The sequence below is a fragment of the Chrysochloris asiatica genome, unplaced genomic scaffold (assembly GCF_000296735.1).
Source record: "Chrysochloris asiatica unplaced genomic scaffold, ChrAsi1.0 scaffold00029, whole genome shotgun sequence".
NCBI lineage: Eukaryota > Metazoa > Chordata > Mammalia > Afrosoricida > Chrysochloridae > Chrysochloris > Chrysochloris asiatica.
Genome location: NW_006408547.1, coordinates 25,374,452 through 25,379,752, shown reverse-complemented (window position 1 = coordinate 25,379,752; position 5,301 = coordinate 25,374,452).

The following is a 5,301-nucleotide window of genomic DNA, read 5'->3' as shown; positions in this document are numbered from 1 at the left end:
GGTCCAAACTGTGGTGAGACCTGGGGACACTTGAACCCATGGACAAGGACATAGCCACAGAGGGCTAGAGCTGAGAGTGAAGCATCCAGCTGACATGAAGTGAGGGGAGGTGCGCAAGGACACCCAAACTTGCAGATAGTACCCATTTGACCTAGCCTCGATGGCTTGATAATCAGAACACGATTAGCGGAAGATTACAAAAAAAAATAATTTTTTTTTTTATAAAGGAAACAAGGGTAAATTGGGAAGAGAGGGTCTTTGAAGAGCTGGTGTCCAGAAGGCAGGCTTGCAGAATGTGCCCTTTAGATGTGTAAATTATTATATATGCCTGAGTGTTTTGTTAAAAAAAAAAAAAAAGTTGAAGTGGATAGAGAGAAATACTGTTAACTGATGGTACATGGAGAGGATTATAATCATTGTAATGAAACAAGGTGTATGATTTGTTGACTGTAAAACTGATGACCTGTCCTATAAACTTTCACTCAATCCACAATAAAAACCTAAAAAAAAAATGTGAAAGAAAAATGAAAAGAATAAAAAAAGGCCAGGCTTACTGGTCTGGCAGTGATTGTTGGCATCTGTAAACTATGGTCTTTGCTCATTGTTCAGGCCTGAACCTGAACTCATACCATGTCTCAACTTTCAGCCAAACCACAGGCCTATTGGGTGAGTAGGGGGTGAACATCAGGGAGGTAGGCAGTCTACTATAGGAAATCACAAGGGTAGCATTTACCCCGGGATGGAGAAGAAGAAGGTGGGAAGAATGCAGTTGCCTGTGAGGACTGCAATGAAGACTATGAAGTAAAATGTGTACGAACTGTTGAATAGAAAAACCCATCTGCTCTGTAAACTTTCGCTTGAATCACAACAAAGTTTTTAACATTAAGATTTGTAAGACACTGTCATAAACAGCGTGTTGTTTCCCTAACTCTGAGCCAAGGGCCCTCCTGTTGTTGTTAGCCCTGACTCATGGTGACACCATGCACAATAGATTGAACTGTTCTGATCTCTAGGGTTCTCATGGATTGCTTTTCCAGAAGTAGATTGCCAGGACTTTCTTACTACTCTCTTAGTTTGGAAGTTCTGTGGAAACCTGTTGAACATCCTTGAAACATGCAAACGTCCACTGACAGGAAGGCTGGTGCTGGCAATAGCCAGGAATGAAACCCAGGTGTCCTGCATGAGAAGCAAATATTTTACCACTCACCCACCACTGCCCTAAGGAACATCATGTCTCTCCCCAGGCATACATACATACCTCTGGCTTCATGGGTACAAAGTAGTTCTCCGGCAAAGTCTGATTTCACAGACTCGGAGCGATTTGGGAGAAAAGTGATCTTAGAAAGAGATTGAAGATGCTCTGCTGAGTACAACCCCAGTCAGGTTGACAGGAAAATTAATTTAGAAAGAAACCTAATGCCAAAATTCTAAAGTTAAGGGGCAAATATAAAACACATTCCCCAGTTCAGGAGTTTTTTCCATACTTCCTCCCACAACCTAACTTAGCACCAAGAGGAATGCTAGTCCAGAAACATGTGATGGTGCCGATGTGCTGTGAAGCCAGTTCCCACTTAACAGTGACCCTGTACAGGGTTTCCGAGGCTGTAAACTGTTACGGGAGCAGAAAGCCTCACCTTTCTCCCACGGAATGGGAGATTTGAACTGCTGATCTTGTGGTTAGCAGTCCATTTAGTAATACACTAAGCTACCAGATAGAGCTCCTTGTGAAAACATGTGTTGTTAAGTGCCTTTAAGTCAGTTCCGACCCACTGCGACCTTCTAGAGGGTTTCCAAAGAGTGACTGGTGAGCTTGAACCACCAACCTTGTAGTTCAAACTTCCTTTGCAGTCTAGTGCATTAACCCACAGCGCCACACCAGGGCTCCACAGCGCCACATAGGCTACCAGAATTTTTTGAGTCTCCGCCTAACTTTTACTCTGGAGAGTAGATTGAGGTTGAGAGCTAGGGGACATTTTTACTTGAATGCTTTTATGTTTAAATTTTTAAAATCAAGTGGTGTTTCTACTTTTCACATTTCAAGAAACTAGTTAATAACAAAGCCCTCGAAGTTCTAAACAAAAGGGCCAATACAGGGCATGCAATAAACAGCTAACTTTGTAGTTTTTGGATGCTGAACATTTTGGCTATCACCTAATCACTGCGGGTCTGAGTCGTGCATGTCACAACCTTGTGTCCTGGGGAAGGCTCAGGTCGGATTGTAAGGGCGCCCTGAATTCCCAGCCCAGGGAAGGAGGCGTCCGCCCGGGGCAAGGCACACATCCGGATTTGGACTTCTGTTGGCGGTCCTACACTCGTTGAAGACATCCACTTTCCCAACGCCCCAGTTCATTTCGAGTGGGGTTTCCACGCGCCGAGGCGGCTGTGTGTCGCGTGCGGCGCGGCGAGGTCAAAGCATTACAGGGTTCAAATCTGCTTAAGCCATGCGGAGACCGATGGCCTCACCCGTGGGATTCTCTGCGTAGATTCAGAACCACGGTTCTAAACTCTCAGAAGTCACTGCCGCAATTCCGTCCACCCCATTGGAGACTGCGGTGGCGCTTGCGAAGCCCCTGGCGTGGAGGGCAACCATCCAGACCCTAAGGTGGTCCGCCAAGCTGGTCACCGGGCACTCAAACATCCTCCTTACCCTGCCCCGCTGGGAAGTGGGATCTTCCAGCCCTCTAAATGCCTACCTCCGCCCCGGGAAGCCCTGCCGCCGTGTCTGGACCTACCAGCAGCAACGCACCATCTCCGGCGGGTCCCTTCCAAAGCTTACCCCAGAAACCGAGCCCGCCCCCTTGGGAGCGTCGGCCAGTGAGCAGCCGGAACTGCGCTGTGGGTGGAGCCCTTCTTACAGCGCCTCCTCGCTCCTGGCCAATGGGCGGGGCGCGTGGGCCGGCGCCGGGGGCCTCTGTGGGCGCTTGCACACCGAATGAGGCGCGCGGGGACCCGGGCTGCGCAGAGCGCGCGGTACCGCTGCAGCTGCCGCCGCCGCAGCAACAGCCTCTCCCGGCCTCCAGTCGCCGCCGTGCCCTCGCCGGATTGCCAGGCCAGCCCTGCGCTGTTCTCCGGTGCCACGGCGGGGGCCGCTGCACGGCGAGTGAACTTCGAGGGCAAGTCTCAACGGACCTCCACGGATCGGCAGGCCACACTTGGACGGACAGACAGACCGGCAGCTGGCGAGCAGCATGGCGGTGGAAGACGAGGGGCTCCGGGTCTTCCAGAGCGTGAAGATCAAAATCGGTAAGGACCCCTTCTCCGCTCTGGAAGCTGCACTGGCCCTTGCAGCCTCCCTCCCGGCAGCTGACAATGGGCGCTGGGATCTTTGCGAAGTCCACTCCAGCTGAGACGCCCCCCTCCCATCCCCCTCCGGCCAGCCCCCGCCCGCTGTCCGCAGTCCGCAGCCCGCCTCTGTTCCTTCGCCTAGCTCCTCCGGAATCGGCCCGGCTGCCGCCAGCTGGGCCCGCTAGGCCCACCGGGGTCTGGGGGCTGCGCGCCGAGAGAGGGCGGGCTCCCTTTTAGGAGGTCCGGACACAGGCGCCCTCCCGGGCAATGCGCGGTCTCCGGGTCGCACACACTTGCTTGCTCTTTTCTGGAGACACTGAGCTGGGGCGGTCTGTCTGGGTTCCCTCTCCGCACCTCTTTCCTCCAGGGGTCTGTGCTGGGACTGGACCGAGCAGTTAAGGGAGAGCGAAGTCCCCCGCTCCTCCGCTGCGCTCGGGTAGCCCCCCGTTTCCAGGAGGCGCGCTGTCCAGGGAGGTGGGATTCGCCTGCACTGCTGGGAGGAGGTCTGAGACAGGGCGCAAGTCTGGTCTCCTCTCGGGGGTGTATGCCTGAGTGTGTGTGGGTCTTTTGGGGGGTGTTTACTTCGGGGGCCCAAACCACCGAGTGTCTGCATGTCTACTTGGTTGCTGCGCCAAAAAACTTGCTTTCCTGGGGAATATGAACGCCCGTCCTAAGGTGGGCATTGTTTCCGCGAGCCAAGCGCTGGCTTTGGAGCGCATCCGTTTCACCTCGTGGGGGGGGGGGGCATTCCCTTCCTTGGGCCTGTCTTCGCTCCCCGAGTCCAGCCGGCCTGTGTGGGGAGTATCTGGAAGACTCACTGGCCGAGGACGTCCTCAGGGTGGGGAGATACCGAAGCTGCCAGCCACCCCTTTGTGGCGCTTCCCTCGGCCTCATTGAGAACCCGCCGCCAGCAGCCGGGCCGCGCTGGGCTTCCTATTGAGGCCGCGGTCAGTCCGTGCGGCCTTTGCTTTTCTCACTGGGGAGTGACGGCTGGATTTCCGCTGAGCTCCGGAGGGAAACGTATGCAGATTCTGAAGTGGCTTCAGTAGGAGGAGTTCCCCAAGACCCACTGGTGGATCTGAACTCTCCCGGGTTTGTGTGTAGGGATTTGCTTTCCCCTCCACTCCTCCCCTCCCCCAGTTCTCTTTTATCTGGGAAGAGTGATGAGCAAATTTCAGTTTTGCCTTTTCCCCTACAAGATTGGTGCCATAAATGTGCATTTTCACAGGGCATTTGGATGAGAGCGTGGTTGATTTTGGCAGAGGACTTTTGAGAAACTAGTTACCCTGTCCTCAGGATCCTTGGCACCCGCTGACCTGAGTTTCATTTCTCAATCTATTCCCATATGGAAAAAAAAAAAAAAAAAGGCAGTTAGGGGAACACAGCCAGGCTCGCAGTGACTATGTGAGTATCAGTTGTTGATGATATTTGATGCTGTCTTAGGAATTCCAGCTACCCTAAACCAGCATGTTGTTTCCTGTCTGCTTTATTTTGGTTTAACGATCTTTGCTGAGACACTGTTTTGATAGTTGGTTCAGAAGCTCAGCAGATGGGATGTGGTAATGCTTTAGCTTTGAGTATTCTACATGTGAGAGGGATTTCTCTTGTTTATGTGGTTGAGATCTCTTGTCACTTTCATAGTGAGAAAAGTAAAGTTGAACTCTACCTGAGATGTCTAAAGGCAGCCTCCCTGGGGTGGACATGTGAATTGCAACAACACAGCCTGGTCAAAGATCATTCTGTTATATTTGCATGTTCTGAAGTTCTGTTCCATCAAGATTCCGTGGTGAAACAAATGAGTCAAGTGTAGCTGGGTGAGGAATGCTGTGTTTTCTTAATCAAAGGACTAGAGGTTGGGTGGGAAGGGGAACTTGGGATGGGGATGTGACTCTGAAAGAATGTGATGGGTTTCCAAGAACTCAGTCTGTTTGACTCCAGTTCAGATCTAACTTAGCCAGCCAGCCTCAGTCTCAGCAGCTGTTAACTCTAGAAAGGATTCCAGTGGCATTTTAAACA